This window comes from Panulirus ornatus, chromosome 4 (assembly GCF_036320965.1).
Source record: "Panulirus ornatus isolate Po-2019 chromosome 4, ASM3632096v1, whole genome shotgun sequence".
Lineage (NCBI taxonomy): Eukaryota > Metazoa > Arthropoda > Malacostraca > Decapoda > Palinuridae > Panulirus > Panulirus ornatus.
The window spans coordinates 2,323,391-2,332,449 of record NC_092227.1 but is presented as its reverse complement, the minus strand read 5'-3'; the positions used below and the strand labels follow the sequence as shown (position 1 = coordinate 2,332,449).

Sequence of the window (9,059 nt, the reverse complement as noted above, 5' to 3'; positions counted from 1 at the left end):
TTAAAAACTGCTTATGTAGTGCCAAACGATTCTCTTTCCCTGCCTGTTGGCTACTGTAGCAACAGGTTCTGTTCCTTTTACTGTTATGTGACGTGGCATATGAACAGACGCTGGAACAGACGTGGAAACAGACACTGTAATTTCCCCTGTTGTGTGACGTAGAAAAAGATGCTATTACTTCTTCTGTTCTGTGCCGTGGCAACAGATGCTGTCACCTCACCCTATCACGTAACACAGTAGCAGTTCCCAACCTTCATCTCTCTCTCTCTTTCTCTCTCCGTGTTACCCTCTCTGTTGCTTATGATGTAGCAACAGTATCTGTTGCCAACAGTGTTGCATGATGAAGCATAAGGAGAGAGAGAGAGAGAGAGAGAGAGAGAGAGAGAGAGAGAGAGAGAGAGAGAGAGAGAGAGAGAGAGAGAGAGAGAGAGAGAGAGAGAGAGGAGTGTTCCTTCGCATCGATACAGACAAAATGAACCTGTTCGGTCTCAATAGCCAAGCCCCTTTTTTCATCAACCCACTTGAATTGGTTAATTAACCTCCCTTCCCTAAGTCGCCCTCCTGTAGAAGGATGCAGCAGACCGCCTCCTCTCCTACAGGGAGGTAGGTAGGTAGCCAGCTAGGCAGGCAGGTGGCGCGCGCGGTACCGGACGTTTATATATAAGATGAGGACAGAGGTTTCCGGACGTGAGTTGGTGTTCCCGACCCAGGAGGCGAGGTGGTGGTGTGCCGTGCTGTGTATGTGTGTGTGTGTGTGTGGCGCTCTCCCGCTCGCCCGCTCTCGGCCACCAGTGTGAGCGTGTGTGAGACAGGGAGAGGAGAAGGAGGAGCAAGAAGAAGAAGAAGAAGAAGAGGAGAGAGAAGCAAGCTTTTCCCCCTATACTCGAGTGTTAATCAAAATTAAAAAGAACGTTATTCACCCGATTGTCGTCATCAACGGTTTAAATTGATTGTTAAGACAGAAAAAAAAAAATATTCGATTCCAAGATGATGATAGTTTCGTAACTGTCACGATTGGCAACGCTTAGAGATGCCAGTGTACCGAGTGAGGATGTGACAGACACTGACGACTCCCTCCCTGCTCCTGCTGGTAACGCTGGTGGTAGGTCGACACACATACTTCCTTCTTCCTCAGCAAATTACGTATCAACAATGACGGTATAACACACACACACACACACACACACACACAAACAACTGAGTGTTCATATAAAAATAAACAAACAATATATATATATATATACATATATATATATATATATATATATATATATATATATATATATATATATATATATATATATATATAATGTTGTACTGACATACAATATAATGTTATATATGTTCGAGATCGAACCTGGGATCATCGTGATAATTCCCAAGAGCAAACTGTTACACAACTAGTAATAATTCAGAAGATCCTGGGTTCGATTCCTAGCGGGTATGGGTGAAGTAGTATATATGTATGTGTGTGTGTGTGTGTGTGTGTGTGTGTGTGTGTGTGTGTGTGTCTGTGTGTTGGTTGCACTTCTTGTAATCATATTCGGTTCAAAATAGCCAGATAACATTTTCATTTACTTGATTTCTTGTGAATGTATCGAGTTATCTTGCATCACTTTTAACGCGGCAGCTGGCGTGGTTAGGTAAGCTACTTCAGAGGGAAATCTTGTCTCAAAGCTTTGATCTGAATCCATCATCATATCATCCACGTGTGATGATGGATCCAATTTGAGAAATTGACATGATCCTTTGAGATGTCTTGCGCAATCTACCCATCCAAGACAACTTCAAACATTCAGAAGGAACCTAATTAAGAACTAGTTATCTGCTTAATTTAACAATATATATGTATATAATATATATATATATATATATATATATATATATATATATATATATATATATATATATATATTTTTTTTTTTTTGCTTTGTCGCTGTCTCCTGCGTTTGCGAGGTATATATATATATATATATATATATATATATATATATATATATATATATATATAATCCTATGTATCATTACAGGAAGAACTGTAAGATACAGAAAAATATAGGCCGAGGAAAATTACTTATTTAGGAGCGATTTGGACGATAGACAGGATTACTTCCTGGACAGCAGGACGATAGACAAAACAACTTCCTCGGCCATGTAAGGGGAACAGCATCTAAATATACCCCATATTACATGATCTATAATTTCCACAATATCAATCAAGTGTTCTTATTATATTCCACGTTAAAACTTTCCCTATGAATAAACGTGAAAGATAACATATACATAACATCTTCCATTACAGAAGCAGAGGATGAAAGGGTTATCCCATAGCTTACAAGAAATAACGATAGCATTTTTTTTTTTTTTTTGCCATATAAATCAATCAGGAAACTTTGTTTTCCAGGAAAACATCAAGTACACATAGTTCCCATTGTATGATCTTGGTCATATGTGTGTGTGTGTGTGGGGCAGCCGAGAGGGTAACTATCCGAGAAGTAATAGTGTTTACCTGACACTGTCTCGGGTGCCACAAGAAGTGGATTTTGAGGAAATACAGAAAAATATTGAATAGAACCTTCGTATTATGTCCACAGTGGAAGCCTCTTACGATAAGCAATGATTATGAACTCTGATGAACGTAATAATCTATATTATTATTATCATCATTACTTCTATCAGTTTTATCATTACTCTACTTATTCTTTTTCTCTCTTTGTTCTCTTTATCATTATCATAACGACTGTCAATATCACTCTCATAATTATCATTATTAGTGAATTGGTTTATATGTTAGGAAGTCTGGATGTGATGTATGATAACCACTCAGTCACACAGTGGTTCACGAATCGTGATCTGTGACAGAATGATTCAGCGGTGCAACGCATTGAGGAGACCTTATCTTAGTCGAGACGGCACAAACATGTACATAGCCTCATTATAGTCATCTTATTAACAATACATAAGAGGGGATAAGAGTGAGTGCTCAAATTACAGAGGTATAAGTTTGTTGAGTATTCCTGGTAAATTATATGGGAGGGTATTGATTGAGAGGGTGAAGGCATGTACAGAGCATCAGATTGGGGAAGAGCAGTGTGGTTTCAGAAGTGGTAGAGGATGTGTGGATCAGGTGTTTGCTTTGAAGAATGTATGTGAGAAATACTTAGAAAAGCAAATGGATTTGTATGTAGCTTTTATGGATCTGGAGAAGGCATATGATAGAGTTGATAGAGATGCTCTGTGGAAGGTATTAAGAATATATGGTGTGGGAGGAAAGTTGTTAGAAGCAGTGAAAAGTTTTTATCGAGGATGTAAGGCATGTGTACGTGTAGGAAGAGAGGAAAGTGATTGGTTCTCAGTGAATGTAGGTTTGCGGCAGGGGTGTGTGATGTCTCCATGGTTGTTTAATTTGTTTATGGATGGGGTTGTTAGGGAGGTAAATGCAAGAGTTTTGGAAAGAGGGGCAAGTATGAAGTCTGTTGGGGATGAGAGAGCTTGGGAAGTGAGTCAGTTGTTGTTCGCTGATGATACAGCGCTGGTGGCTGATTCATGTGAGAAACTGCAGAAGCTGGTGACTGAGTTTGGTAAAGTGTGTGGAAGAAGAAAGTTAAGAGTAAATGTGAATAAGAGCAAGGTTATTAGGTACAGTAGGGTTGAGGGTCAAGTAAATTGGGAGGTGAGTTTGAATGGAGAAAAACTGGAGGAAGTGAAGTGTTCTAGATATCTGGGAGTGGATCTGGCAGCGGATGGAACCATGGAAGCGGAAGTGGATCATAGGGTGGGGGAGGGGGAGAAAATTCTGGGGGCCTTGAAGAATGTGTGGAAGTCGAGAACATTATCTCGGAAAGCAAAAATGGGTATGTTTGAAGGAATAGTGGTTCCAACAATGTTGTATGGTTGCGAGGCGTGGACTATGGATAGAGTTGTGCGCAGGAGGATGGATGTGCTGGAAATGAGATGTTTGAGGACAATGTGTGGTATGAGGTGGTTTGATCGAGTGAGTAACGTAAGGGTAAGAGAGATGTGTGGAAATAAAAAGAGCGTGGTTGAGAGAGCAGAAGAGGGTGTTTTGAAGTGGTTTGGGCACATGGAGAGAATGAGTGAGGAAAGATTGACCAAGAGGATATATGTGTCGGAGGTGGAGGGAACAAGGAGAAGAGGGAGACCAAATTGGAGGTGGAAAGATGGAGTGAAAAAGATTTTGTGTGATCGGGGCCTGAACATGCAGGAGGGTGAAAGGAGGGCAAGGAATAGAGTGAATTGGAGCGATGTGGTATACCGGGGTTGACGTGCTGTCAGTGGATTGAATCGGGGCATGTGAAGCGTCTGGGGTAAACCATGGAAAGCTGTGTAGGTATGTATATTTGCGTGTGTGGACGTATGTATATACATGTGTATGGGGGGGTTGGGCCATTTCTTTCGTCTGTTTCCTTGCGCTACCTCGCAAACGCGGGAGACAGCGACAAAGTATAATAAAAAAAAAAAAAGATATATATATATATATATATATATATATATATATATATATATATATATATATATATATATATATATATACATATATATATCCCGGATGGCCAACAGAATATGATCTGTCGGAAGAGTGGGAGCTCCTCGCAGGTCCCGGTTGTGAGTCTGCTTACGGAGAAATAGAGTTGTACAGTTGTCTTCAACCCGATTTGCTTGACGTTCGCAGATGTTTGACAACACACACACACACACACACACACACACACACACACACACACACAGACACACACACACACACACACACACACACACACACACACACACACACACACACACACACACACACACACACACATATTTCACACATGTGCTTATTTATCCAAAGTTCTAGTTTGATCTCTAGTTCTTTATGTAATTCCTCAACTTTATATTTTCAGCCAAATGGCTACCTGGATTCAATAATACATTCTTCATTCATTTATCTATTTACACACGGTACTTCATCGAGGGGGATGTATGCGCTGTAAGATCATGTATTATCTTAGAATGAACATGAACACCTGAATGTGTTCAAGTATATTTTGACTTACTGATAAGACTGAAGCGTAAATAGCCAACTAACGCTTAACTACGTCACTCTCGGTTAGCTTTAGATGCTAAAATGAGAGAGAAAACGGAGGACATGACTGGAAAAAACAACCCTTAGGACCACACCTTCAACCTCCTCCCTTACGGCGACAATGTTCTTTTGTGTTACTCAGTCGTAGAAGCTCCTGGTCGAGGCACAGAAACCCCTCCCCCACACCGTCAGTTTAACCTCCTGGAGGCAACCCAACAATGGCCAGACTCACGGTGACTGAAAACCTTAATCACAATAAAACGAAATACTACGAAAACCGAGTTTTTGATGAAACATGAAATGATGGCGCGGGTTCAGTCATGACTTTAATAAAGAGATTTCAAACCAGACTTTTCCCCTTCTTCTTCTTCTTCTGAACTTTCGCAAATGAATGATTGACGTCTTTGTGATCCACCGTTGCAGGCAAGCAATCATCATTAGGAAGACTTTTCCATTCTGCAGACGCCCACAGTTTTCGTCTGTTTATCATAACTCAACGAGAATTTGATGGAAAATCCATAGGCAGTTAGAGTCAGTGGGCGGTGGGTAGCTGGGCAGCCGCAGTCATACGTATATACAGTCCAGAAATGTGGAGTTGAAGTTGTAGCGCTGCACAATACTGTATTCATGACATTACTCATTTCGCCCAGAACTCTCGTCCACTTAATTCAAGCGAAGTCAATCTAAATTATAAAGATTAAAGGGCAGTTGATACGATTATTTCCTGTTTGTTTGTATATTCACAAGAATATTGCTTTATTGTTGATCATGACAAGTATTATGACCGGACACAATTCCACACGAAAGGACTTTCTTCGCGTATGTTAAAACTCCTGACGGAGAGGATGAATTCGTGTCCCTCCACACGGAAAAGCGCCTCTTACGGCGGCGGAAAACCCGTTTTCTACACATGTTGCTGGTAACTGCTGGCATTTGACAGCCTGACATAGCGTATCCACCACCACAGTTCTAGCGAAATCATCGTGGTGTAGCGGTTAGCGATCCTGACCGTGACGCATTCACGGGCGGACCAGGGTCGAGCGCATAGGTTCGAATCCTGATGGCGGCAGTCGGTCCACAGTCGACCCAGCTGTTCATCCACTTCTAGGAGCTAGTCGATAAAATGTGTACCGCTCAGGCTAGAGAATATATATATATATGTATATATATATATATCATTATTATCATTATACTTAATCGCAGCCTCCCGCGTCAGCGAGGTAGCGCAAGGAAACAGACAAGGAAGGGCCCAACCCACCCACATACACATGTACATACATAACTCCCATACATGCACATATACATACATATACATTTCAATGTATACATACACAGATATACACAAGTGCATATTCTTACTTGCTGCCTCCATCCATTCCCATCGCCACCCCACCACTCATGAAATAGCATCCCCCCAGCGAGGTGGCGCCATGAAAAGACAAAAAAGGGCACATTCGTTTACACTCAGTCTCCAGCTGTTGTGTGCAATGCACCAAGAGCACAGCTCCCTTTCCATGTTTTACCCCAGATATATATATATATAAATATATATATATATATATATATATATATATATATATATATATATATATATATATATATATATATATATATATATATATATTTTTTTTTTTTTTTTTTTCAAACTATTCGCCATTTCCCGCATTAGCGAGGTAGCGTTAAGAACAGAGAACTGGGCCTTTAAGGGAATATTTTCACCTGGCCCCCTTCTCTATTCCTTCTTTTGGAAAATTAAAAAAAAAAAATAATGAGAGGGGAGGATTTCCAGCCTCCCGCTCCCTCTCCTTTTAGTCGCCTTCTACGACACGCAGGGAATACGTGGGAAGTATTCTTTCTCCCCTATCCCCAGGGATAATATATATATATATATATATATATATATATATATATATATATATATATATATATATATATATATATATTGATATGTTTTTTTCATACTATTCGCCATTTCCCGCGTTAGCGAGGTAGCGTTAAGAACAGAGGACTGAGCCTTTGAGGGAATATCGTCACATAGACTCCTTTTCTGCTCCTTATTTTGAAAATCAAAAACGAGAGGGTAGGATTTTCAGTCTCCCGCTCCCTCCCTTTTAGTCGCCTTCTACGACACGCAGGCAATGCGTGAGAAGTATTCTTTCTCCCCTATCCCCAGGGATAATATATATATATATATATATATATATATATATATATATATATATATATATATATATATATATATATATATATATATATATAGTGTTAATGAGATGGCCTTGATTGGCCCGCAGTTGTCCTGGCCGTCTCAAGGAATTACACCATAACATAACGCATTGTGTATCTCTAACAAGCTTACTACTCGTTCCATTACAATGATCGTTCCTACTCTCATACAAATCCCTTTAATATTCGTCAAATTAGAATGTCAGATAAATATCTCTGACTCACACCATCATTTACAAATGGAACTCACAACAGATAATCGTAAAACGTAATTGTATATAGAAAAAAAATAATGTGGCTTTATCTACCCTGTTACTCATTTTCTATCAGTTCATAAAGTTTCATTATGATTCAAAAGATTACCAAAGATTCTGAGTGATGGGAAAATCAAGAAATTTATTCATGCATCTAGTCTACCTGATCCCTCCTGCTCGAGATAACATTAGGATGTTTCATCGCTAGGAGTAGAGCATCGTCAAAGAACTTCTCACATCAAAGGAGTAAACGTTTCTCTGCTACAGGAAGTAACGTAGCCTTGGGCTACAGAAGCCTTTAGAAAGGTCCTGGGGTAGTTATACTAATGCTCATATATATATATATATATATATATATATATATATATATATATATATATATATATATATATATATATATATATATATATATATATATATATATATACTCTGTACCACATGACTAGTTTCCAAATGCAAGTCATATGTTGGAAATAATTTCCAGATGATTTCTGAATAAGTCAGAAACATTTATAAAGCCACAAAACACACGAGCCGAACCTCTGTAAACATCAACTTCGAATGATTCAGATCAATAGCAGGATGCAACATGCTAGGCTGGCTGTACTCCAGCACCTTCCTTGTATGTCATCCTGATACCTTATCAGAACCTCCCTGGCTGCCAGGGGTATATCATAGATACCCGTCCAGAGTGTACAGACTCAGCGAGGTTAAATCTAATATCATGTACGCCATGCCGTCCTCCTCCACCACGTTAATCAGGAAATTTAAAGTTTTCTTGAACAATGGCACGTAAAATGCCTTCCTCAGTTTTTCCTGGAGGCCAGGAAGGCTTATACAAGACTCATAAAGACTCATACAAAAGGTAAACCTCACAATGGCTTCACCTCTAAAACCCTTTCACTCTGCGGTGGAGTTTGCCACGGAACAGATCTTTTCTCTCAAACCCACTTCAGTCTCTTCCTGCATGACCTTCCGTTACCTCCAGTCAAACGCATCGTGAACGTCCTCTTATATACAAACGATCCCGCAACCACATCACAACATGCTGGCACTACAGTACCAGTATAAAACGTTCCACTACGATACACACAACGTCTGCATGTGTACAGAAGTCTTTCATCACTCAACCCCAGAGAGACCTGCTCTATCCTGCAGTCTCCAGTCGCATGTATGTTACTCACTTCTATGCAAAGCATGAGATCCCCTCCCACTCAAAGTACCCAACACCACAGCGCCAATCTTTAGGTAGAATTAAAACGCTTACCCACGCCTCACGGTTCAGCAACCTCGACACAAATATCCAATTCCAACAAGAAACTTAACTCTGGCAAACACACATAAAGTTTAAAACGATTCGACAAACATTAAACAACAGCCCCCCCCCAGCTCGGTCTCAAATAACACCCAACCGAATATATACGCTTCTTGAAATCATACTCCCCACACAAACACGAGTCGCACTTTTCCAGCTATGCTTCACTCATCCCTACATT

The 9,059-nt window shown here is 40.0% G+C and overlaps 1 protein-coding gene across 1 annotated transcript in view; it reads left to right on the top strand.

Annotated features, from left to right (window-relative positions):
• Window positions 1-711: 711 nt before the first annotated feature.
• Window positions 712-9,059, top strand: part of LOC139765083 (neuropeptide F receptor-like) — a 70,161-nt gene continuing 61,813 nt past the window's right edge. Inside the window, exon 1 of the mRNA XM_071692237.1 lies at window positions 712-1,102. The gene's annotated coding sequence lies outside the window, so the exon portion shown is untranslated. The remainder of the gene's footprint in view (window positions 1,103-9,059) is intronic.